Consider the following 27,842-nt stretch of genomic DNA (forward strand, 5'->3'; position numbering starts at 1 on the left):
TAACTAAAACAGTGTTGATAACACACCAGTGTTTTGGCTATTGCTGAGTAGTGTTTGCATAACATCCAGGTTTTCTTTATTTCTCCACTCTTCCCCCTCAGTGAGTAGGTTGCAGGTGCCCAAGAAATTGGGAGGTGGCAAATCCAGGACAGCTGAGACAGAGTGATGACAGGGATATCCCATGCCACATGAAGCCATACTCAGCAATAAAAGTTTGGGGCAAAGGAGCAGGAAAAGGTGTTCTGACCTTGTTGAGGACCTCAGTATCACTGACATTGAATAAGCACAGGAGATAGGACATTATGGCCTGTGGTTTAAAGAGCTGGTTTTCACTCTTGATTTTTCACAGGACTTTATGTAGTCATTTCCTGAATGACAACTCTTCCATTGCACAGGGACCATGAGGAAAAACTCTGTTACCTTGGGAATGAAAGCCACAGCTCCAGGCAGCAATGCAATGAACGTGCTTTTGCCTGGGACAGGATGAATATAAAGGTGCCATCAGTCTTGGATATGACTTAAACGAAAATTGCTACTTACATTGTTATGCATGGCCAATACACAGTTATAAAACTTATATGGTTTTGTTTATTGGAAAGGCCGTAGGGATTTTGCTGCATAGGATATATAAAAAATATTTAGGCAGCTAGCAACATATATTCACTGAAATGCATGAAAATAAATGATAGTTGAGGTTGCTGTGGCATGAGACATCTGCTCTCTCATGGCCAAGAAAGACTCCACGAGCCCTGCTTCAGTCTAGCAGGCAGCAAATAGCACAGGTCTGTCTGTGCTGCAGGGTGCAGGCAGACTCACCCTGCTTCACCACATTTCACTACCAGACAAGCTTTTACCTCACCCCCAAAAACAGTGTTAATTTTGCAGTGAAACAGTAACTTTTATCAGTCTGACTCTGACTGCGTGAGGTTAACAAGAGCAGGTGTAGCCACTTCTTAAAGTAAGATGGAAGTGAACGCAGGTGACTATGATACAAGAGATATCTTGAAGCTGTGGGAGCTCCATCTCCATGAGAATGTTTATGACAAATTCAAAGCTTGGCTTTTAGAACTCAACCAAAATCCAGCCTTGTGTTTAGGCTATTCCATGGATGACACTGTGGGAAGAAAACTTTTCCACAGTACTGCTGAACTGCTGAACTACAAGCAGATTGACACTTCCAGGCCAAACCAAGTAGCTGGGATGAAGGCTGGCAGAAGACGTGTGCCCTGGAGCGAAGCTGGTGAGCGTGCCTGGCTTACTTGCTTATGAAAAAGTGGCCAAATGTACTTCTGCTTCTTCTCCACAACCTGCCCTGCAGGCTGCAAGAGGATCGATTCCTAAGGTGGCTGTCCTAACTAAGAAAACTGCCAGAGCACTTCCAAGAAAAACACTGACTTCCCAGATGCAGGAAAACGTAGCGTGCCCAAAATACCCTTCCAAGCAAAAGGTGAAGCTAAAAATAAACAAATCCCAGGAGGCTGGGTATTCTCCACACAAGTCTGCCCAACTCAGTTGGTGGTTACCTACACCTGACTTCTGCAGCTATGAGCTAACCACACATATATTTCCTCTGACAAAGACCAGAGGCCCACACCCCTGGCTGTCTGAATGGAACTAGCTCTGTTCCCAAGTCACAGCATATCCTAAATGTGAAAAAAAACTGAGGCCAAATCCTGGCTGTAGCATGTTTTTGCTAATATTAGGAAAACCTGTGAAAATACAAAAGTGGTAATTCCCAAATGTGTTCCATCTCCCTGAAGGATTAATTAAAATTTCATTGTAAATCCTCCAGGGCAAAAAACATCAAAAAGCAGCTATGTGTCTTGCTACAGTTTAAGCACAATATGCAGTCACACTTAATTTGGATTATTTTTGGGTTATTTTTGTTCCTACAGCTATGAACTATAAATGATAGAGCCATGCTTCTGGTTAACTGAGGCAAATGGAAGGTGGAGGAGAGGGTGTGAGAATCAGCCTGTGAAAAACAAAGTGGGATGTGTCAGAGCTCATCTATGAAGGACTCTCAGTTATAGCACACCTGACAGAGACTGTCATTCATGTGGGTGAATTTCCTGACTCCTTGTTTCCAAATCCAATGTGTGTCCTTTATGTCAAAAATGCATTTATTATTATACTATAAAATATCACCTGAAAAAAATGAGTCTTGGTAAAACAATGGTCAGACACAGGCTGGCAAAAGTGCTACAAAATCTTCAGTAGGGTCACCCTTGTGCACAGCTCTAGGGACTGCCTTGCACATATTCCCCATGTGCCACACATTGTGCAGGGCCAAATTATTCCAAAATGTTTCCTGAAATTAGAGTCAAGAGTGCTTAATGAATGAAGCAAGGAGCAAGCAGCATGATAACAAAATTGTTGCTTATTTAGCTTATAATTAGGAGGGATTACTTATCCACAGGATTCTGTGATTCAGTGACAGGTTATTGAATAGTAAACAGTGATTTAAGGCTAAAAGCTGTGAGCAAAGCCTGTTTTCTGATTAACTACAGAAACAAAAAGAATATCAGCATTTTAACTGGAGAACAGGGACCTTTTGTTAGAGGAATTCTTGGGAATAAAAACAATGGTTCTTTATAAAACATTGGTATCATATCTAATTTCTCAGCCAAACTCAAAACACTAGCAACATTCACTTTATTTATGATGCTTAATTGAGGAAAAAAAATCAACATAGATCTATTTTGGTCAGCATAAGGTAGCACAGACTGAAATTCCTACTGAAACACATGGAAAAGAATGATATCTTGATTTTATTTTAGTTAGAGTTTTCTTTTAAAAAACAAATAAAATATATTAACCATTTCTGTAGTTGAAAGCAGGAGTGTTATGAAGCAGTAAAGGGAAAACAATACAATTTTATCATTACACAGCTGATATCTAACTGATCACATCTTCATAATTAAATTGATAAACTGAAGTATGTGTATGATCAATACCAGCAGTGCATCTTGCCCTTTCTTTGAAGGATGCTCTGCAATTTGAGTGGTGATTTGCTGTTTGTCTGAGCCCCTGGAAACAGAAGAGAAGAGGGAGCAATTCCAAAATGCTGCAATTTTTGGACTTAGGTGTGAGAAAAGGCTCAAGCAGCATGCTATGAGAGTGTATTTGTTACTACAGGAATTTGAAGGGCAAAAGGAGATAATTGGGTATCTCAGTCAGTGGGCAGGTAATGAGCTGAGCTCTACAAGAGAAGAGTTTCAGTGATTTGGAAAAATTCACTGGAAGTGTTCAAGGCCAGGTTGGATGGGGCTTTGAGCAACCTGGTCTAGTGGAAAGTGTCCCTGCCCATGGCAGGGGGAGTTGGAACTGGATGATCTTTAAGGTCCTTTCCAACCCAAAGTATTCTATGGTTTTCTGACAGGCAGTCTATGGGGAAGACAGCTGAAAGCAACATCTGATAAATTATTAATCCCTCTAAGTATCAAGTGTCATCCAAAGAACCTTACAGATGGAGAGATTCACTGACCATAAATATTTTTGCACTACTGGAGCAATAAAAGCAATAGTGGGAAAGGTTATTTCAAAGACAAAGCAACACAGAGGAAAGACTGTTGGAGGAAGAAGAAAGATTCAGAAGATCCAGATCTGTGATCCAGAATAATCACTAGGATGGAATAAACATTGCATTTTATTTTCAAATGCATAAGGCAGAGTTTTTAAATTATGATCATATAAATTTTGAATAACTTTGGTCAGAAGGAACATCCAGAGCTGTGACTGTTCTTTTCACTCCTGCTCAGGTTTTGGTCTAATATCCAGCTCATGATAAGTCTTGATACATGCTGGGAAATTCTGCTCCAAAAAAATCCAAAAAAAGTGAAAACATTAATCACTTCCACAAATTTTTTGATGATTAACTCAGAAAATAAATGCCCATGTACATTTATTTTAGCCAGCATAAGGCAGCACTGAACTGTATATTTGGGGTTCTTATAGTTATTAATTGTAGTCATTTTCACAACAAATTGCAGAAAAACTAGAGAAAGTGTGATCAGTACCATGAAAGAAACACTTTGGTGAGAAGTACAGTGGGTATTTGTTTTAATGTTGAATACAGAAAATGCATCTCCTTCAGTCTTCATTTCATTCAGGTAATGTTATTCCAATCTAAGCACCAGTTGCTGCGCCAAAGTGATTTCAGCCCTACAGATCCCTCCATTCACTTTCACAAGTTAGATATTCCTAACAATTCTGACCTGCCAAAAAAATGTTTTGAGCTACATACGTACAGTGCAGCCTTCTGCAGGGAGGAATCACCTTTTACCTAGGATGAGATTTCCCTCCTCATCCTTGATTTGGAGTTGTCCAGTGGAGCACTTGGTTTCCTGTCTGCCGTTCCAGAACACAGTTTTCACGGTGCTATCCAGGTACTCCCCCCTCCTGAACTTTCATTGCTCAGGGTTGTTAAACCAACACCCTTCCTCATCAGTTTCTCTCAGAATTGATACCTAAATATAAATTATAGAACCCTGCTATAATCAGTTAATAATTTTATTTTCCTTAAACAAAACGAAAAGTTACCCACCACCCTCTGATGTGGCATGATCTCCTTTACATCTCCATTGGAAAAGCTGATCAGTGTCATCCTTTCATCAGCACCAATCTCCTTTTTAGTACCATTGTGGAAAGTGAGGATTTAGAGTCCATCAGAAAGCACCTCTTCTACCTTCAAACACACAGAGCATCCAATGCAGATGAAGTCAAAGGAGATGAGCAGCACTTCACTGCCTTCCAATTCAATTGGATCTTGAAGGAAGTCATGCTACATCTTTCTATTTCAAAAGATATCTCTGCAGCACAGGCATTATTTTTGCCTCATTTGTGTGTAAAAGAGGACAAAAGAAATTTTCTTTTCACAAGATGAATTTACTTGTAGCACATGTTCCAAGTTCTCACCCCACCACTTTGTTTTAATGTTAAGCAAAATAAGGTGCACATCCCTGCAGCAGTAGGGAAGACAGTCAGGTTTCTTCTTGACCAACTTTAGTGAATTATTGACCAGATTCATTTCATATATGCTTACACATCTTCTGTGCAGGCCAATTGAGAGATGCCTGGTTCTGGACTGTGTGAATCAAATGATTGAACTTGATGTATTAACACAGATTGCTGATGTGGTAGGTAAAGAACCATTTCTTTCCAAGTAACTCTGTGTGGACCTTCAGTACTACAGAATTCATTTTGGCTGCATGCACAGACCTAAAAATTTGCTTGAGACTTCTTATTGAGAGCAGACAATAATGTCATTAATATGCTCTTCTACAGAAAGGGCACTAGTCAGAGAAGACTTCATACCCAGCACAGCCTCTGGTTAATAATTTTGCCTGGTGTTACTGTAGCAGTTGTTTCTGCTCAGGATATATCAAATACCATGGTATAATTCTTTTGGTAACATTAAAGAAGAAGGCACTACACTAACCAGAAGATGCACTACATCTTTGTCATATTGTTCTAATCTTATCAGAATTTTCACAAAAATGGAATATCTCCCAACCAAAAAAAAAAAAAAAAAAAAAAAAGCTATTTTCTTTTACCTTTCCATCATGATACTCTATTTTCTCCTGCACCTCTTGCCCTTGCTTTCTCCTTTCTTGATGTAACTTTGACCTTCTAGATAATATTGATTATGGAGGTTATATTATAAAAACCTCAAAGTAGTGTTATATAAACAGAAATGTTTTTAAAATATATTCCCTAACTTAAAACAATGGTGCAAAAAATTTAATTACTTTCACACACAGAGGAAAGATTCCCTTCTTTCTGGTATTGCCTTGTATTTGCAATGAATTTTCCTATTTTATTTGTAACTAGAAATGTTGCACATTAATTCCAGTTTTCTTCCATTTGCAGAGCAAAAGATAGCAAAATGGAAGTCCAAAAATGAGGTGATAAAAGTGCATTCTGGCAAAATTATGCTGTGCAAAATGGAGAGAATAAGCACAGGAACAGAGAGCAGAACTATCTCTGAGTGTCGAGTTACTGATTTACAAAGAAAGGTATTTGTATTAGCTAGAGTCACTCTTCCTAAACAAATTACACAGCTCTTAGCTGTTAGGTGGTGCTATCTATGTAACTAAGGGCTATTCTGACATTACAATTCCAGTTTACCATTATCATAAATGCTCTTTGCCATCTGGCAGAGTGTAAAGGAGCCTTAAGTCAAGAGACATCTGGCACACAGCGTCCAGGGCAGTTATGAGCTGATGTTAATTACAGTTTGAAGATGTGGTGAATTTTGAATTATGGGATCTGAAGGAATAGGAAGAACTGCTCCCCACAGGGCAATGATATGCTTCACTAAATAACTATAAACACCATGCTTAAAGTTGCTAGATCCATCTCTAAAGCTGTGTCTACTGCATAGCATAGGAAGTGGGAACAGAATACTTTCTTTTTCTTAGTGTGTTTTATTTCTCCTCACAGATGGAAAGAACACAGTTGCTGCTCGTGTAAGAACTGGAATTTTAAGTAGCTCAAACCTTTACTTCATCATCCAGAAAAGCAGGAGAACTGTCTGTAGGTACTTTGTTGTCATATGCAGTTATGCCATTTCTCTTGTGTGTGGTCACAAAAGCCACTTTATTCTGAGCTCTTAACAATTTTCCTGTCTTTTTAAGAGCTTCTTCTTCCTGAGACAAAATTAAAATGCTAACTAACAACATAAATGTTCAACAGCTGTGCAGAATTACATTGACAAAGGAATCTAGCCTATTATTTGAAGCCATTGCAATATTGTTTTAAAGACTGCACTTATATAAGGAGTAAAGGAAAAATAATAAAGCCAGGAGAGTATTGTTGTCAAATGAATGGGAGTTAGCACGCTGTTTATGAAAACTAAGACCACAGACTCACTGTAACTATATTTTATAGAGTTATATGGCAAAATACCTCTGCTTCTTCATTGTTCTTGCAGGGTGCAAAGCTGCAAGTGTCTTTCCTGTAGTTATGTGAGAGGAAAGTGTCTTCTGAGCTATATGAAATGGGCAAAAGGGTCCCTGTAAGAAAAATTAAAGAAAAAGGGATCATTGAAAGCACATGAAAATTGCTGAATAACATTTCCATACCTATCTCAGGCTTTTTGAAGATGCTAGCTCTCAGAGTCTTGCAGTACATTGCTTCTTACACTGATAATGTTTGCTAACAGCTTGTCCATCCTCCCAAAGGTGCTTTGTCCTGCACCAAAATGAAATGCAGTCCACATCCATTCTCCCACCTCCTGAACCTCTGGGACAACAAACTCAGTGAGTAAGTAGGTGGCAGCACAATATGCTTTCCCTCTCTTGTAAAATATGAACTTGACAATACTTCTAAGAATCATAGATGTGTTTTAGTGACTCGCATTTTTTATTAATCAAGAGGTGGGGACCAGTTTCTCCAAGGCATTTGCAGACCACTTTAAGCAGGCAGGAGGTTTCCACAGAACTTACCTTTTACACAGGAGGGTGAGCTGGGCTCCTTAAAACAACCACTTGATGTGAGACAGCTCCAGGTGACTTCCTACCATTATACCTTCTTCCAGTAGGAGAGGGCTGATGTACAACCTGAAGGAAAATGGAGAGGCCCTGGCTTACAGTCATGCTTCACTTCAGTATGGGAGCTATCAGTGATATGGCAAGAGTGTGCCATACACTTCTCCTTCCTAGGAGTTTAGCTGTCTCTGTGTGGATACTGTACAGGTGTCTAAGCTTGGTTCAGACTGTTGCAGAGCATGTATGAACAGCCTCTTAGATAATTAATGACAAAAAAAATCTGCAGTTCCAGGGAAAAAAGGCCAAGCAGTGGGGATCAGGATCCCAATACAGATTCTGAACAATATCATAAAAATAAAATAAAGTCAGTTTAAATAGACCTTGCTGCTGGCTTACTTTGTCTAGTTCAAAAGGTGTCAGTCTTCCCTGATGAAGGGTCCTCCTGCCAGCTGGTGTTGTGCTTCTGGAACAGTCAGATGTTTCTTCTTCTTGATGTTCCTTGGTCACTAATCTCAAAGGATCAGCTTTTTGCACAGAGCTATTTGTGTCCTAAAAAGTGTAAATACATTTGTATTAAGTTAATATAAATATCTTCAAATAGCGTTAAAAAATCCTCCTACAACGGGTGCATCATTAAGTGGATAAAACTTTAGGAAGATGTTTAATTGTGTGTGTGGGCATATCCAAAAGACACACTCAAGCACGCACACACATTTTATACATTTGGAGTCTGATTTTGCTTCCCACATTTCTCTGTGCTTGGAACAATGTAAGCCAAGGCTAATCCAAGAGGCAGAGGTGAGGCCAGCAGCTGCTGAAAGGCTCTCACCCCTCAGTCCCACCACCTTGCCAGCTCTCTCTAGGTTATCACAACTGAGCTGAGTCCAGTAAAATATATTCTATGACAGTTCATTTTTACTTGCTGGATGTCCAGCCTTTCTATGTTTTGATCTCATACATCTCCATCAATCAAGGCTGACACAAGACTTGTAGGACCCTGAGGGATGTGTGAGCCACAGAAGGGAAATGAGATGCAAAAATTCTCAACCAAACTATAGAAATTATTTAGACTGGAAAGATCAAGGAAACTCAAAAACACTACCCCAATTTTTAATGCAGATCTTAGAGCAGAGCACAGAGAAAACATAAAATATTCCTGCATGACCACCATGAGATACTTGGGATTTACAGGATTTACACAAAGACTCTCAGGTGTTTACAGCTCCCAGGTACATGATGGTAAGAAACAAAGAAACAATCCAAAAAAAGTTGGAAATGGCACCAATAACTCTCATTTTGAAATGCCTCACACACTGAAGAGTGGCTGCTTGAGAAGATGTGTGTAAGCTATTAATGAAAAGAATATATTTGCCATCAGCTTAATTTACTCAAGTCCATGAGCTATTGCTCAGTGAACATGGGACTAGCAAAGCACAGACAGGAAGACTACACTGCTCCTTCTCTGATAGCCATGGTCAATGTTTGACAGCTGTAAAATTTTCTCCATGTGATCAGTGAAATTTAGGGTATCTGCTGCTGCTGTGGTTGGTGATGCCTTATTCATATTAATAAATGACATTATAATTTAATGTATGCTTACAAGGAAGGAGCTAAGAAAGCAATCCTATTGCAACACCAGAAAACTGCAGGATTTTAAAAGGCTAAATTTTTCCTTCAAGCATAAAACAGTTCTCAGCAGGAGAAAGTCAACTGATTAGCTCTTTCAGTCAAGGTTGCTAAAAAGTACATAAATTAATAGAATTTATTATTAAAAGGAATATATTTTACATTTGGTGATATTTTCTGCAGGGAGAGTCCATGGATATGCCTGAGTTCTTCAAACATAATCAGGTTTTCAAATAAAAATGGATGGGCAAACTGTCAAAACATGCCTGGGACTTCAGCTTGAGATAAATGGTATAGACCTAAGGACCTTTAAGACTATTTCTGATGAAGAGATATTAGCTAAGATATTGCAGAGAGATAGAAGGAAAGAGCACGCAATCCATAATTTCATTGCTAAATATCTCAAGACTGAAACTGCCAAATAATTTAAAAGAACTTGAAAAGCCATTGGATCAGTTTCACAGCAGCTCAAACCAATTTCAGCCCAGACTGCTGGACTCTCACTCCTTGTCTTCTGAACGCAGCCACATGTTTCCAGTCCCTCCCATCAGCAGCTACAGAGGGGAATTAACCTTGTTCACTGAGTAGAATCAGGCAGAGATGAACTATTTTCTTGCTGCCTGGTTAGTTTTGAGCCAGCTGGCTCACCATCTTCAGAAAGTGCCAATAGGGCCACAGCAGCTCAAATATTCATCAGCTTCAGTGAGACACAAGCATGTGGCAGCATTTGTTTTCCTGAAATAATGTTGCAATTCAAGCTTTTAAAAACTTTACATAAGACTTGTAAATAGAAGATATTTTATGGCAAGATGGAGTCAGAGAAAGTAGCTCTGTTTCCATGAACATGATGAGAAGTATCAGCCAATTCAGCTTCAATCCATGAAGAGCAGTGCTAGTACTCCAGCTTGTTACACATGCCATTGTAAAAGCCAGATTTCATTTTATACGCATTGCTTACACTAGCATGCCTATTTTTAAAGCAATAATGTCAAAGGAAACCAGACAAGCTTACATGAATCACATGCAGTCTCTGTTTTCATTCAGAGGAATGTCATTCTAAGAGATCATTTGAAAATTCAGAGCCATCAGTGTATCCCAGGCAACCACTACAACTTTGCTCTGCATTTTTTAGACACTCTGACATTTTTTAAGACACTCAAATGCTAAGCATTTGGACTAATCACACCTGACTGGGTTCTTGATAAAGAGTCTCTCAATTCTATCACTTTCATAAACAAAGCCATCAAATTATCTCAATTTTCTTCATTGGAAATATGTGGATGATCAGTAAATGCAGACCCTTGGTGCAAAGGGGCTACAGGATTAGAGGAAGAAGCAGCGTCCCAACATGCACAAGGTAGATAATTTTTTTCCAGTCTTCACTGAAAACATAAACATTTAATCACCAGATCAGCTGGTGACAACTAAAGAGGTGTAGTTTAGTTATGAAACTCGACTTCATAAAAGAACATGTAGGCAGTTCATTCTGTATCTTTGTCGTGGGAGCTAATGAAATGCAGTTTGAATCGCCATCAGTGACACTGATCCTGCTCTTGGCAAAAGCAGGGACCTCTTGAAATTCCTCTAGTCCTACAGATCTATGCTATCAGGAAGGCAGTGGAGAACGGGAGGAGATATTGTTACTGAGTGTCCACCTAGACCACAGGAATTCTAAAAATACGTTCTCCTAGATCGTCATGCTCAACAAGAATCAGCTATATTTTCTAATGAGCTTTTGCCTCCCAGTTGTTAATACCTTCAGTTCTTCATCAAATTCTCCCAGAAATCTCTCATTTGTCAATTCCCATAAATAATAAATATTACCTTCAAATACCACAGTTTGTGTCATGTAGGGTACATATTCCCCCTAACAAATCAAAAAGTCGAGAAAAAGCAACAAGGACTCATGGATAAAGCAATGAAGTTCAAATGCTATGAAAGTCTGTTCACATAGTCACAGACCTTCCCTGCTTCAGAGATAGTAATTTGTCAGGAAGAACATTCATAGGTAAAGAAATAACATGCTCAAAGGTCATCAAAATCCCAAAAGGTTTGGGATTTCCCAAAAACATGCCCAAAAGGTCATCAAGATTGGAAGTAAGCATATTTGACCTTGGCTGAAACATTAAGAAATGCTATCAGTATACCTTTCAGTGGAATTCCCCTCCCCTCCTCCCATTTCCAACCCTGCCAGGCAAATGAATTCATCTTTATTCATAGAAGTAATGAATATCTATTCATAGGTGCACGTTGGGCAGGAAACTGGCAACGTGTTCTAGCTAATGAGCTGCATTCAGAAATCAAATTGTTTTCAGAGGATCCATGTTAGTAAATATTAATAACTAATAAATAATAACTATTCTGGCTCATCTGTTCATTCTTTCATAGTCTGAAAGAATCACTAATGATGTGCAGTTAAAATGGACATTTTTCTTGTCTCACTAAAGCACAACTTGAACTGGACCATTCCTCACTAACTAGGTCATGTTACAGCACAAATAGAGATCATCCTTAAAAGTATTAAAGTATTATAGACAACCAGAATACATCTTTTCCAGAGATGTGGATCATGTCTTGGTTATGTTTTTTTGGGTTTTTTTTACTTCATAAAATCACGTCTACAAAAAATTTGTATCTTTAACTTGTGTTGATCGTTACTCAGATTTGCTCGCCAACTCTTTTTGTGCATATCCTCAAATTCTATTAGATTTGACAAAAAAAAGTCAGATGGCAATTTGTTCTTGGTTACAGCTGACTAAACTCATCAGTCCAAGCTAGTTTTACATATGTTATAGAAGACATGCATGTCTTCTTCCAATCCTAGAACCATAAAACATTTTACATTGCAAAAGGCTCTCAGATCTTCAGTTCCAACCACTGACACAGAGCTGTCAAGTCCACCACTAAACCATGTCCCAAAGTGCCACATCCACACATTTTTTGAACAGTGCCAAGTGATTCCACCACTTCCCTGTTCAGCCCATTCCAATGCCTGACAACTCTTCAGCTGCTTATCCATTCACTTTGATGTGTTGTTTCTCAATTTTGGATAGAAATAGTTTGTTTTATCTGTATCCAAAATTCTGAATTATCCAGATTCACAGGATCTGTGAGGGAAAGCATCTACCTGCTATCAAAAGAGCTCAAATGCAAAGAAAATACAAGTGAGTCACCGTATGCAGATCTACTACTATGACATGGATTTTGGGCTTCTGTTTAACGTTCCATTTACCTGAGAATTCAATTCTAGAGTCAAATAATTGGCAGCCACTCTATTCACTGTAAAGCCTTTCTGTGCCATCAGATCAGATAAAGAGCATCTGTCTCTGTCAAGCATTTTAGAGTTCACTCAGGACATCTGGGCACTATGCCCACCAGTCTAACTCATGCTTGTGCTGGATTCCAGTTGGACTGGATCCAGTCCTGGCTGGATGGTGAAAGCCTAGAGAGCAGTGAGCCCAAAAGTCTGCTGTCCTCAACTTCCCCCTTCTCAAAACTGTCACTGAAGTCACAATATCTATTGCCCGTGGCTGTGTGCCATAGGAGGAAATTATCAATATCTCTTTTCATATCTGGAACTGTATAGAGTTTGCTGAATTTACTGTCTAGTGACTTTCAAACACACGCTGTCACGCTCACTATAGTGGAACAGTTGCCTCCCTTCTCATCTGATATCTTTTACATTTTATTTCAGTCCCTAAACAGGCAGAGAGCAGAGTGTGTTGGCTAATCTAAGTTTTCCTTTAGCCAAAGGGATAGTTTCCAGTAGAGAAGATGAATTTCAGAGAGATTGTACACTTGTACAAAGCATAGATTTCAACCAAATCTGACCAAAAGTGAGAAAAGGGACTTGTAATATCCAAGGTGTCCGTAATAGGAAGCAAGAAATACAAAGCAAAGAGAAAGAAAAGCATAAAGAGATAGTTAGATATCTAAATTCTAAACATTGAGATGTGTTAGAAATGTGATAAGATGGCTGTGGAGGAGCAGTCATCAGCACACCAGGCAGAAATCAGCATCTCACTTGACATACTGAGCTAACTTGTCACAACTTGTAAAAATCGGAGTGGTTTTCCCACTGAGATGACCTGGGAGAAGGACACTATTACATATTGGCAAGTAAAGCCTAGAATGGCAAAATACTAGATTTATGGTTTGCCAAGGCAAGGAGATTCTCTGTAAAGTCAGCCTGTGGAGTAGCAGGTGCAACAAGTTTGGAAAACTCATTGAGAGCAACACACAATTCAGTTAGGTCTAGAAAAGAGGGGGAAAAGAAGTTTTTTCTCCTGCTACTGCAAAACCAGAAGAAAATCAACAATTCATGTAGAATTATGCAGAAGCAAGAAAACATGATCATGCTTATATACACTTTCATTTGTGGAAATTTTGATTCCAAAGAACATCCTCTTAAATACATATTTGAAACTCTGGAAAAGTGACTACTGGCAGGAGAGATACATACCTTATTATTCACATCTCTAAGGAAGTGTTTTAGCAAAGATATCTTCAGCACCACATGAGAGATGCTGTGGCTCTTGTGATTATCTCTCCATGAACTTTCTTCTGGTTTGGATGAAGATGCTGTCCCTCGCAGAATAACTTCTGAAACCTAGTGGAGAATTTGTTATAAATATGTAATTTTAAGTTCAAGTCACACCTAGTAGAATCAAACAGCCTTCAAAGCCATCTGATACAAATTTTAAGCCATTTTCTTTTCATAAAGATTAAGATATTTAAACGCAATGAATGACATTCCACATGTTTTTCTGCTAGGGTCTGAAAGTCCCCAGTATTAGACAAAAACTTTATAGGTACTGTCCTAGCATCTCCATATACACTATCCTAGTATTACTTTCACACAACAAAAATATTCAGTGTCTTGAGTAGTAGTTTTACATCAGCAAAGTGGTACAAATCAAACAGAAATCTGGCCAACAGCAGAAGTCAATTAGCTCTTTCTTATCCTTGCTTGTTTTGGAATTTATATGTATTTTAATTTTGTACCTGTGACTAATATAGATATTTTTTTCTGACCTTCACAATCTATAAAAGGATGAGTCATAAGAGCAATTCAATTTGGGAAAGGTAAAAATAGAGTGAAATTTAACTTCAAATTACATTTTCAATGAAATTTAAGTGTTAGGTGAAAATTTTCATTAACAAGTACATTACAATCAAATAAAAAAAGAGACACAGAACTTCCTTACTCCAATAAAGCAAAGGACAAGTTCATTGGTGGTTCTATCATTTTTAAAAGATACCTTACTAGAAATTAGATTTTAAAATTAGAGAAATGCCTAAGAGAAAATGGCTCAATTTCATTTTCTTCTAGGTTCAGCCATTCTAGGGAAGTGTAGGGTTCATCTCATCAGCCTATACCATTTAGGAGATAATTATTTTTTCTAGTTTCCTTGACAAACATAGGATGAAACTGATCCCTCAAAGCATGTATTTTTCTCCCTTGAATACACACAAGGAAAAGAAATTATCCACTCAACCCACATTTCAGGGTTTTTTTGAATTCTAGTCTGAATCATTTAATTTCATCAAGACTTGTTCTCTCCTGTGTAAAGAGTAACTTTAATTTCCTTTAACTCTCTTACAAGAAGTTACTCAGTTATATACTAATGAAGCAAGTAAAATCCTACAAGTACATTAAACAAGTGGAATATTGAATTAAAAAATTACAAGACACTCTGTAAACATATGATTAAGTCATTTTGATTTCCAGAGCTTAGCAAAGACATTTACATTAGCCAGCTATATTTTCCACCCTGTTTATCCCTCCTGCTTCATGCCAGTATAACTCCTATTCAAGAATCCAACTTGTGCCTCTGTAAGGCAGGCCACTGATGGTGTTTCTTTCCAGAAAGTTTACAGCATAAAATAAGATCTAAGATTTAATAGAAGGTCCAACTATATTTTTTCCATGTTGAAGAGATGTTTTATCAAAAAGCTAAATGGCATTATATATATGAAGAGTAGAATTATTTTTAGCAGGCTTTTTAGGAGGCTTTAATTTAGGCACTGAAAGTAAATTAGTTACCTAGACTTCCTTCCTAGTTAGGGTTTTTTCTGCTTCCCGTCTCTGATGTTCTGAAACTCTGAGCTCATCTTGAAGCTCCATGTTCTGCCTTGTCAGCAACTCAACCTGGTCTCTCAGTTTGCTGCAGGCAGCACGCCAGCAGGGCTCAGTTCTTTTGAGCTCCTCCTGCAGTCCAGCAATCTGCTGTTTTAATATCTATCAGTGAAAAAATAGAAGTGTGCTGTGCCATTGCCTGCTCTGAGCTAGGCATAGCCCACCTTACATATCCAGAAGCAAGCATGGAGCCTTTTGTTCTGCTTAAAGGTTTACAGTATTAAGGTATGCAATTAAAAAAAAAAAGAAATCACATTTGAATTTTTTTCAACAAAGAAAAAAACCTCCCCTAAACAATAAAAAATATTACTTTGCGAACTCTTATATTTAAAATGAACCAATTGTTACAAAATGAGCAGAGACAAGTCCATGCTGATGAAAATAATGAAATTCAGCTAATCATGCAAATAATCAGCATTAAATGTCAATGTCTTTAAGAAAAGGCTAGAATACAAGGTAGATTTTAATTACAAGAATGTCAAGTAATCAGATCTTCATGTGGCTAAAAGGGCACAGGAATAGTTAGATGTTTCTTACAAAGAGCAGGGGATTGCAAAGACATAATTTTCAAATGAAAAGAAAATGAAAGTAATGAAATTTGGAGACAACATTTCCATATGCATCCATCTCCATTATTTTTGCCTTCTTCCTTCACCCATGCTGATGCAAACACTGAGTCCTTTTCCTTCAGGGCACTAATGCTGGATAGTGCAAAGAGAATACTGGTGGAGTTGAGCTAGAAATGTGCACTTTGCTCTGTAGTCAACCAACTGTCAAATGCAACCCTTTCTCACTTTCCCTTCATTTGTGTGTCTGCCCATTTGTTTCCTGATCACATTCCTTTCTTAGCTGTGAGCTGCCTGCTCTGAATTTGGCACATCCAACCATTTTCTAGAAGCAGCAGACTTCTGAAGTTGGGAATTATAGAGATAAATAACCCCAAAAGTATTTTGGTTTTGTTTTGTGGAAAATGGAATTTTTGAATCTGCACTCATTAGGTATTTCAGGTGGGAACATAAAATTAAATCAATTCTATCAAATTCCATCTCTAGATCTAGGCATAGTCAAGAAACACAACTATTCCCTGGCAAAAATTCTAAATTTTTTTTTCTAAACCCAGGTGGAATGAAAACTGATATTTTAAAATAGCGTGCAGAGAGCACATTCAAAATATTTTTAATCAAAATATTAAAATGGCCTCACTGAAACACTTCCTACTGAAAATGATACTTGTAGACAAATATGCAACATAAGGAGAAAAAACATTCCCTATATGTATAGTCCAAAAATATGTATCTCAAAAATGTACAAATGAAAAATAAAGTATAGAAATTTTGAACAAAAGTACTATGTTGCCAGTTTTAATGGTTCTGAAACTTCTTTGATCATGAGTAATTTAAATTGTCAGTTTGCTGTCAAATATATCAGTTTGGTTTAGACATCCTTTTGCAGCAGAACATTGTTCCAGACATTTCTGAGCTTTACCATTGCCCGTTCTTTTATTTTGTAAAAATATATCTTTCAGCTGCCTCATCTCTGTTATTGGTTTTTCATGGCATACCATTTTTCTCTCTGATTATCAACAATTCTTTTAGAAAATTGCCCCTTAAGTCATATTATGTCCAGCTGTTTTTAATAGGGATAATAGCCACAGATAATCAGAGATGATTTTATCACAAAGAAGTCTGAAATAAAATCTTTGAAAAGATAGAATCCCTTTTGAAGAAACCATAATAGGAATTAGAAGGAATTTAGAAGAAACCATAATAAATGACTTGGGGATGTTATTAGGCAGGTTAGATTGTTAGACACAGGGCTAGATATCATAAAAATACCTCAAAGCCAAAGATCAGGATAGTTTAAAGAAAAAATAATAACAAATAGCACAGGAATGAGAATGATGGCCATTAACTGTGTTGTATGTGGCACAATGAGCCCTAATATTTACAAGCAGGAAAGTTCACTACACAGGAGTTGGAAATTTTTCTAGAGTCAGCTCAGCTGAGCAAATGAGTACAAAGAAGTATGAGGAATATGGGAACATTTTAACAACCTTAAAAAATGGTAGGCACAACCTAATTTTTTTTTTCTTATACAAAAGAACACTTTCTTTTTTATGTGCATTTAAAACACAAACCAAAGCAGTATCTTATTAAAATTAAAATCTTCACCGTATATCTAACCATCCTAAAGAAGTGGCATGAATAATTTGCCTTGTGTAGAAAATTGAAAGATACAGGTAAAAACACAGGATGTTTTTATGGAAGAATATTAATTGATAAGAACTACATATTTATTCTACAGAAGACAGCTTACTTGCATTTCTGCTGATTTCACATGTTCTCCAGTGACTCTAGCTGCTCCTTTGAAGTTGCTCTGGGCAATTTTTTCTTTCTGCAGTAAGTGAGCTTGATGTCTATTGTATTCCAAAGGGTGAGTCAACTCTTGGCTCCTGACAGTCTCGGGCTGGTCTATTCATGTTCTGTTCACAAGATAAACAAAGAGTATGAAATTGGCATACGAGACTGCAATGAAGGACTGTCTTCAAATGTATCTTCTTTGGGCATGATCTTTGGAGGGCTTGGGCATGTCCCTCATATGCTGATACTGCTGGGATTGGCAAGCAGTTATCAGCACTTGTCAAAATTAAGGTTCTTCCTCCCTGGGAACACTCATGCATCCGTTCACCTGCAAAATTTGTTCTATTTAGCAGCTTGAAAGAATTCCAATTGAAATTTTTGACAATGTAATGACCATTAATTTAGAGGCTTTAAAACATGTTTTGTATTTAGAGAGCTAAATTAGGGCAGACCTGTAGAAGGCACAGCTTGTTACCTGCCAATGTATCTTTGAAGCCCTGCAATCATGCAAAGCTGAGGACTGGGCTGTATTTTCATCTGCCCAGTCATTACTACAAGTCAGATTAGCCATGGACCTGAAAGAAATGGGATAAAGTACTTACTTTCCACAGGTAAATATGCTCCAAGGGTTAAATGTGGGTTTTCAGAAGAGATTTTGCCTGTGAACTCAATGGCTCAAGACATGACTGATCTGGAAATGCACTTAGCACTCAGAAATATGGGAAGAATACAAAACTTTACATATCCTCAAGCAGAGCTTATTTATATGACTGTGATCTAACTTTTGGTTAATTTTTAATCTGACATGAAATTATTTGTGAGCTTCCTGCCTAACAAATAAAAACTGAGCTTCCAGTTCCCTTCATGACGTACAGCCACCATCTGTCCTTTGCTATTACTCGAAAAGAAACATGAATTACAGGCATATAACCTCAGCCATGAGGCAGCCGTGACCTCATGTTTCCCTCTCAGTAACAGAGTTTAGCACCTCAGGACTAAAATGTGAAAGTTCTCACAAATACTAAGAGAAAAACAAACTCCCTATATCCTGCTGCTCTTTGTAATTAATTACCTAATGTTGTTGCTGTTGCTGTTTTCTATTCTAAATAAGCTTGACTAATATTCTGGTTAAAAGCATGATGGAGAAAGGCTCAGCAACAGTCAATATAAGTATTAATTCTTCTCAAAATAATCAAATTGAATGAGCAAATAGAGCCCCTGTGTGGTTATGTCCAGCCTACCACCCCTCCATATCCAGACCAGTTACTCTGAAATAAAATGCACTAGAACAAAAGTAAGATGCAAGATCTATGTATAGCATTTTCCACTGCAGACTGAACAGTACTGTGTTAAGTCAAGGCTAGAAAACAGGTCCTGCCCTGAGGAAATGCAATATCCAAGGATACCAGGGGCACCTGCGACACTTCTTTGGAGCTGCTGCCAAACAGTTCATAACCCAGCTGTAAATTACAAATAGGAGTTAGATGCAGAACACAGATAGGAAATACATTAGAAATGGCTAAGCACTTTGCACAAACTGAAACTCTTGCTTGCGTGCCAGCCACACCTCTGCATGAGGCAAATTGAGGCAGGGCTGCCTGTGAGGTAAGAACATGCATGAAGCAAGAGTCTTTTTTCCAAGACAAGGTTTTTCAGCAAGATGCAGGTAGGAAAAAAATAAACCAGCCACCAACACGTTGGCTGCTGCCATTGGTCCAGAAAGTGTGCAAATTCTATCCTATAAGGAAATTGTGCATTAAAAATGGCAAACAAGCTGCACTTTTTGAAGGAACAAACAAATAACCATCACAGAATCCTCTGGCTGACACCAAGTGCCAGCAGAACAACCTCAGTGCTGCGGGGGTGGAGCCACAGGCTGACGCCTTGAGCACTGTCCAGGCTCTCTTAGGCACCAGATACACACAGCACACTACATCCCAATTGGTTTTACCCTCTTGCTTATAAGATTTGTGCCTGGAAAGGTGTGAAAACAAAGTGCTTGGAAACAAAGGAATGGATAGGTTTGGGCAGGTTTGGGCATGTCATGCTGCTCTGAAAAGGACTTTCATTGCTTCCAGCGAGCGCAAGTTGTCACGCAGCACAAGTGAACTGTTATCAGTGGGCAGTCATCTTGTGTTCCTAACAGGGTTGCTGATTTTAAAATGCAAAGCAGATTCTTGGATTGCATAAATCAGCACAGGGCCAACATAGCCAGGGAGGACAATCTGCCTTTTGCAATTAGTTTTAGCTCATAAATTAGAAAAACTGAGTGAAAAGATGCACACATTATACTGGGCAGGCATTTTTGGATAAACATCTGTGTGGAAATGCTAGGGGCTACTATGGCTAATGACATTAACAAATCCATGCAAGTTCTTTTAAAAATATGCATTATTATGAAAAAGTCAAAGTAATTGCCTCGGTAAGGCAGCACGGTCAGCAGGCAGAGAATACAGTGCCGGCAGAATTTGGCACTGCAGTAATTCTGCACCAGCACGTCACCCCACAGTCAAAATTTACAGCAGTAAAGGTAAAAGCAGCACTTAATTTCATTAGTAGTTTCATGAACTGCCAAATCCCACAAACACTCACATCTGGAACATGTATCACGGTCAACTAGAGATCAAAGAAGGATCTTTAATGAAAACATTAATTTTTAAGACAGTGAAAGCGCTTTGCTGAAAGGAAGGTGTAGGAGAAAATTATACAAACTAATAAATACAAAATAGCTTTTTGCACTATTACCATCATCTTTGAAATGAAGAAGAATGGACAAGTAGATCTGAAAAATAATTTTTTTACTTTGCATAATATACCAAAAAATAAAAATCAATAAATTATGCTAATTTTGTATCAATTAAGAACTAGTTTTGAAATGCAAAGAGGAAAATAATCTCTCCTGTGTTTATAGTAGATGGCACCTACTAATTCTAACAGATTTCATCACATTAAAGATTCTTATTTGATTTGATTGAAAACAAGCTCAATTTTTATTAGAGGCATTTGCATAGCCTACAATTAGTTAGTTCCATTACAAACCCCATTGTTCCAAAATTATTAATTGCAGGGATTTTGTGTTAAGAAATTATTTTTCTTCTGTGAAGATATAAACAAAAAACAAACTAAACTAAAACTTTTACAACATTTAGTAATTACAAATAACAAAAACAACTCTCTTACTCTCTTGAATTTCCAACTTCTTAAATTTATATGGCATCAAACACATCCTCAGTCTGATCTAAAGATTAGTATTCCTGAAATAAGAATGCTGTTGGCATTGATGTGTCCTCTACACTTTTTGTTAACTTCAGAAATATGTGCTACCCTGATGTGAATGTGAGGAGTATATTCTTTACTCTATCAGCAGCCTGACCTTATTAAAAAAAAAAAAAATTAACATGAGTTCTTACTGCTTTCACTGTAATCCAAAGATATTCAGAAAATTATGGGAAGCATTTGGCATTACTCAGTTTAAGACCCTAACTGCAGAAGTGTTTTGAGAGCTGGCCTCCTTCAGTGAGGTGCTTTACTTTTAATCTAGATGGCTAAATAAGTGTTTCAGTTCAAAAACAACACAGATACCCCTGGAAAGAAGCTAGCTGATAAGTAAGAATTTAGCAACCCGATTTTAAGGATTCTAAAAGAAATCTTTTTCTCACTGCACACACAAATCAGTTTCTTGTGTATACAGATTTACCTGCAAAAATGTGTTGCTTCCTCATGTTTTTCTCTCACCATGGTCAGTGAAGGGGTTCTTCTGTGGTATATATCAGTCACTAATCCTCTGCTAAGGATGTTCCAGGTTTCTTCTGGACAGCTATCTATGATAATACACAGAACCTTGTGAATATTTATGAACCCTTGCTATGCTTTTAAAACCACAGACTTCATAAGTGCAGTAAGCTTTATTGCTTAATCTATCAAAAAGAATTAATATATTTTGCCTGTTTATGCAAGTATTCCATTCCCATAGGTCTTAGTAGTGCAATCCAAGCCCTACAAATTCAGCAAGTGAAACAGATTTGGGGGTATATCAGTGTCAGTAGCTGAACTCCTTTTTAGGAATGTGAATGCCACATGATGATTCAACTTTATTACGAATGTAACTTTCAAAGAGGCCTCAGGACCCCTTTCTTAACAGCAGTCTGACACAGAGGATAGTGTGCTCAGTGGATTGTGACAGAGCATTTGAGAGGCATCAGAAGTGAATATTTCTGCCCTGGTGATTATTGCAGACAGGAAAACTTATTCTGACTGATCTTACATAAAGAGAAAGCCAATGGATTTAGGATGCAATAACTGAAAAAAATGAGACACCAGAAGTCTGAAAGACCCTGGGTATGGTATGGATAACTGAGTACATAAGAAGCAGCCCTGACATTCCAGGGAAGGTGTGAGAAGCACCTTTTTAGAAGCTGTCGCTATGTGATGCCTCCATTCACTCTGTAGAGTCAAAGGTTGCTAAATATCTCTATGATAGAAGATAAGAAAAGTTCTGTCCTTCTTTGTTTTCAGAGGAAGTTCCAGTAGTTTTTACAACAATTTTTACAGTAGTTTTTCCAGTAGTTTTTTATAATAGTTTTTACAGAAATACGTCATTTTGAAATGTTATTTGGCCAGGGAGATATAGAGAAAATTTCTGAGTGATGAAACACACAAGTGATGAAACTTCCGAGTCACCAAACCGAACCAAATGCTGAGTCTGACACCTAGAGGTGTCAGGCATAAGTTCATCTCAAACTGTACCCATGGCAAAAAGCAGAACACTCTCACTATACTTGACCTTTGTACAAGACCTGTATTTGGAAATGCCCCCATTCTCACAGCAGTGGCACACGAGAGACCAGTTATTATGGAGCAAACGGAGTCGACCTTGATGTCTCATTTAACTAAGTGTCTCAAGACCTGGGCACAAACTATGACCCAGAAAACAGGTGGAAACAGAGGAATCCAGTGGGAAATCATGGATGAATGGATCATGAGTTAATAATATAGCCCTTCTCTTTTTACTTTGGGGAAAAGTCTTCCATTATGACATCAAAGATCAGTGGAAAAATGTGCTACTATGTAATGAACCAAATCAGAGCCCACACAATATCTCTGTGCATGAGAATTTGTTAAAAAACAAAGTGAATACACCGATGGCAACAGTACCTGTTGCTCCTTCTGTCGTTTTTATATGATAAAAGTTTTAAGTTGCTCTTCAACAGTTCAACAAATTTTCCAGAAGTCTTCTGTCTAATACCAATTGCTGGTGTGACTTGCCTAGGCAAGGAACAAGAAGGTACTTATTTGTAACATTCTAGTTAGTTTTCTTTTGATAATTTGTGTGGAGGTGACACGGAGTTTAGAACTGTAAGCGGTCCCTGAAATTCTTTTAAAATGTGAAGCTTGTTAGTAAAATGTCCCTATTGTGTGAATCCAACTCTCACTTTAAAACATCCTGTCCAGACCAAGCATTAATTATACTTTCAGCAAGCAACATTTTTTGGCTGGTATCAGTTGGTCCTTAGAAATAGGTAAAAAATATTCAAAAGGAAAAACATTTCAGTCATTTTCTTCAGAATACAGTTGATAATAATCACAAAGAATTCACTATCTTTCTGATAGAGTGGCTTGAATTAGATGGTGAAGAGTGATAGAGTAGAAAAAAGTAATGCCTATAATGTTGTAGAGGGCCAAAATGAAAGCTGGCTCAAAATGAAGCATAGTACAGCATACATTTTTCAAAGGAAATGTGCTTGAGCCTTGATTTAGTCACTTATTCACAATTTCTACTAAATATTAAAAAAAATCTAGGGTTAATAGAAGTGCTGGTTGTGCAGCACTGTCCTTCCTACACTCCATCTCAACCCAGCAGCATTGTGTTACCGTGGAAACCTTTTGATTTGTCAGTCTATGTCTGTTACCACACCATGAGCTAATAGTATTAGATTTGTAGGGAAAACTCTTGCTAAAGAGGACTCAACATTAGGCAATACTCATTTCAGAGAGGATTGCTTCAAACCAAATATAGCCTGGTGCCATAGTGAAAATGTCATGAAGAGCTGGAGAACATTCTGTTCTTTAGTTTCATCTGGCTCATGGTAACATCACAATGTGAACCAAAGCACACCAAGTAGGGGTGACTGGGAGACAGATTTCAGAAGCTCACTGCTGATCCAAAAATGCATTCATGGACAGGGCCACTTGCCCAGACATGCATATGGTCCTGCCACATCTTCCCAGCCTTCTGCTCTGGAGGTCCCTATCTTCCTTCTCTGTCCAACTCCCATATGGTTAACACACGAAAATTCTCATGACATTTGCTCTCAGTCTGTGCTTTTCTACAAGTTTGCTGCTTCTTTTTTATACTTGATGAAAGGTTCAGCATGCCAAACACCTGCTGCTTCTGTCTGCATCAGTTGAGGAAAGAGAACAACTTTGAGCATTTTTTCCATCACCAGTGCCAGCCCAGCCTTTCTTGCCCATTGTGAGGAGCCCCACAGTGTCCTTTTGCAGTATAGTGATGAACCAGATCAGAAAAGTGATCCAAGTTAAATGTTACACTTCTCTCCAGATAATTTTAACAAGGGTTACTTCACTGCCCTGTTCAATATATAGGCATATAAAAATTGGCCTTGGCACAGCTGAAGAGGAAGAAGAAAGACAGGGATGAATGAGCTGCCATCATAAACTGATGGCCACTGCAGAAGTGATGGCATATCAGTAGATTTTACCTCTCCCTGCCAACTTTTGCCTTACTTCTATGCTTGAACAAAACCAGTTCATCCATATGGTTAGATCAGCATTCCATTATACAGAAGTACATCAGCTGCCAGGCCATAGACCTGCCCATTTTTTGCCCATGCACACTTGCCACTGTCAAGCAAAGGAAAGAGCTGTTGTGTTGCATATATAACACAAAGAGTATGTATACTATCAATGGAAAACATGTATTTGCAGTTTGACTGACTGACTAAGATAATTTCTCACCTGGCTTCTATATTTCCAGTCTTCATCTTCCCCTCTATGCCAAAGTGAGATGAAGGAATCTCCTTGGTCCCGTCCTGCTCAATGGCAACATCTCCTCCTTTGGTTTTTTCTTCTTCTTCTTTAGCAGCAAGAAAAGTTTCAGAGAAGCCCCTTTCTTTTAATTGACTGCTCTCTAAGCAGCAGGAAAAAGGGCAATGTAAACAAAGCCTTTACAGAATGAATAAATGAAAAACAAACAACCTAAAATAATTATAAATGTTTGTTTTCAACAATATACACAAGGTTTTGATTTTTGAAAACATTTTACAACATACAATTGAATTAAGTAGGTGGGAGGATGCAATCTGTGGGAAAAAATAGGGGTTTGTTCCTCAAATCTAGTGCTGGAATCATGGAAAGGATAAATGGTAAGATGCATGTTCCCTGCCTATAGAGATTTGTAGTGCTTGCTTAATTTGTTCACTACAGAACGTGGCAGTGAAGGCACTGCTAGACAGCTCTGAACAACTTGTGTGTTCATAATTATATGACTTGTGAGCCAGTTCATTAAACAGTTTAATAAGCAGTATTCGTACACATGAGAATTTCTAACAAGGCATTTTCTGTTCTATTTCACAAAATTGGAAATGTGTGTACCTTCATATTTAAGCTTACAGGCTAGTAGAAGGCAGCTTCCCGTTTCCCTTTTCCCTTTTCTCTTTTCCCTTTTCCCTTTCCTCTTCCTTTCCTCTTTTCTTTTCTTTTCTTTTCTTTTCTTTTCTTTTCTTTTCTTTTCTTTTCTTTTCTTTTCTTTTCTTTTCTTTTCTTTTCTTTTCTTTTCTTTTCTTTTCTTTTCTTTTCTTTTCTTTTCTTTTCTTTTCTTTTCTCTTCTCTTCTCTTCTCTTCTCTTCTCTTCTCTTCTCTTCTCTTCTCTTCTCTTCTCTTCTCTTCTTCTTGAGCATCTTGTCTGGAAAGGTTTTTTGTGGGGCTCTCTGTATACTGAAGCAATGGCTCAGTGTTTATCCCTTTAAATAAGAATGTGAAATGTTAAGCAAACTGATGATATGTTCATGTTTGTGTTTCCAGCAATAAAAATCCAGACTCATCACAACAGTCAGAGATGTGTCAGCTAGCCCAGTCCTCTAGTGCAAATTCAACTGAAGTATATTTCAAAGACAGTGTACTGACCAGATCCAGCTGGAAATTACCCTGATATTATAGTGCCTCTGCACTTTCAAGCCTTAGTTTTACACACGAGGCAGGTTGAAGTCAGCACTGCTTTCAATAAAAAGCAGTCATACCTGCCCCTGTCCTAGTGTGCTCTTGCTGTCAGATTCCTGCTGTCCAGTCTCATTCAACTTGTTTGTCAGCAACCTGGATGAAGGGATAGAAATCACCCTAAGCAAGTTTGCTGATGACCCAAAACTGGGGGGAATGGCTGATCCACCTGAAGGCTGTGCTACCATTCAGTGGGACCTGGATAGGCTGGAAAGTTGGACAGAGAAAAACCTAATGAGGTTCAACAAGGACAAGTGCAGGGTCCTGCACCTCAGGAGGAATGACTCCAAGAACCAGCACAGGCTGGGGACTGACCTAGAGAGCAGCTCTGCTGAGGAGGACCTGGGAGGACAGGTGGATGACAAGACATTGGTGGATGGCAAGCTGACCATGAGTCAGAAGTGCCCTTGCAGTCAGGAGAGCCAATGAGATCCTGGAGTGCATCGGGAACAGTGTCAGCAGCTTTAGCCCTTGTGAGGCACCATCTGGGGTATTGTGTTCAATTCTGGTCTCCACAGTTTAAGGAAAACAAGGATTAACTGGTGAGGGTGCAGCAGGGGGGTCACCAAGGTGATGAGGGGTCTGGAGCATCTCTCTTACGAGGAGAGACTGCAGGAGCTGGGCCTGTTTAGTCTGGAGAAGACTGGGAGGAGCCTCACCAACGCATACAGGTATCTCAGGGGCGAGTGCTGAGAGGAAGGTGCCAGACTCTTTTCCATGATGCCCAGAGTCAGGACAGGGAGTAATGGACATAAACACAAAAAGTTCCACCTTAACACTTCTTTCGACTAAGTATGGCAGAACACTGGAACAGGCTGCCCAGGGAGGTCGTGAGGTCTCCCTCTCTAGAGACATTCAAAAGACACCTGGATGAGTTTCTGTGTCACCTGCTTAAAATGACCCTGCCTTGGCAGGGGGTTCAACCCTAAATGTTTTGTGGATCTGTCATTCTGTGATTCAGTGATTTGTCCACCCACAGGCTGCCTCACAATTCCCCTCATTTGTACTGTCAGAAGTATTTCTGAAGCTCTACTGTACTCTTCACTGGGCAGTACAGTTTCCAGTGTAAACCAGCAAGAAAATAAGAGTTCCAGGGACAAGAAGGAGACCACACTCTTTCAGTGAGAGTACCTGCCCTGACCTAGCTTGAAGAATATGAGATTAGAATTTCAATTGTACTATGGGAGTGGCTCACAGTATCACAGTCAGGTCTCACTATAGAAGTTCAAAGGAATCCAGGATGCATGTCTGGATGACATTTATATTCTCTTCCCTTTAAAACTGTTTATTCCCACTTCTTTTTGCTCCTCTCCCCCATTTGGAAATCAACTTTTGATTTCTTGCAAATTGCTCTTTTATTCTTTCTTACCCTTTGGTGTTTTCCCACAGAAGACAAGGCTGGCCAAGTATAGCCAAGAGAAGATGCCAAGTAGCAGCTTACATTGTTTTAACTCTCAGTGATGCAACTATATATCAGTGTGAGAAAAACCAAGACTGCTGACAGAGAGCAGGCCTTCTTAGCTACAGAAACATGTTCTCACACCTTGGGAAGCTATAGCCACTTGTGTTATATCTTACTTATGTTTTTCCCCCTAAATATAACATATTCCCTTGCTTCCTATAACTTAGCTTCCCTAACTTAATGACTTCTTCATTTTTATCTACAAGGTGGAACTTCTCTCAGTATGAGAGGCAGGATGACTATGATTCGAGAAGTAAAAAAAAAAAAAAAAATCAAGTTTACAATACTTTAAAAGCTTTTATTACAAGCCACCATAAAACCCAAGCACCTTCCCCTGACCTGCAATAAAATCAGTTAGAATCACTATCCAAGGCAAAAATTCACAGGAGTTGCACAATAGACTTAGGTTCAGATTTCCTTTCCAGCACCTTTTGCCCACCTGAATCTGAAAGCTGCACGTGTTGTCCTGAGATTTCTGAACTGCTCTTTTTTGGCGTGAACTCCGGGGATCTGCTTCGCCAAGCAGAGCACAT

At 38.5% G+C, this 27,842-nt stretch overlaps 1 pseudogene; it reads right to left on the minus strand.

The window, feature by feature from the left end:
* Positions 1-4,274: 4,274 nt before the first annotated feature.
* LOC128804521 (centromere protein J-like) lies at positions 4,275-27,842 on the minus strand (annotated as a pseudogene).

Source organism: Vidua macroura, chromosome 3 (genome assembly GCF_024509145.1).
Source record: "Vidua macroura isolate BioBank_ID:100142 chromosome 3, ASM2450914v1, whole genome shotgun sequence".
NCBI classification, from domain to species: Eukaryota; Metazoa; Chordata; class Aves; order Passeriformes; family Viduidae; genus Vidua; species Vidua macroura.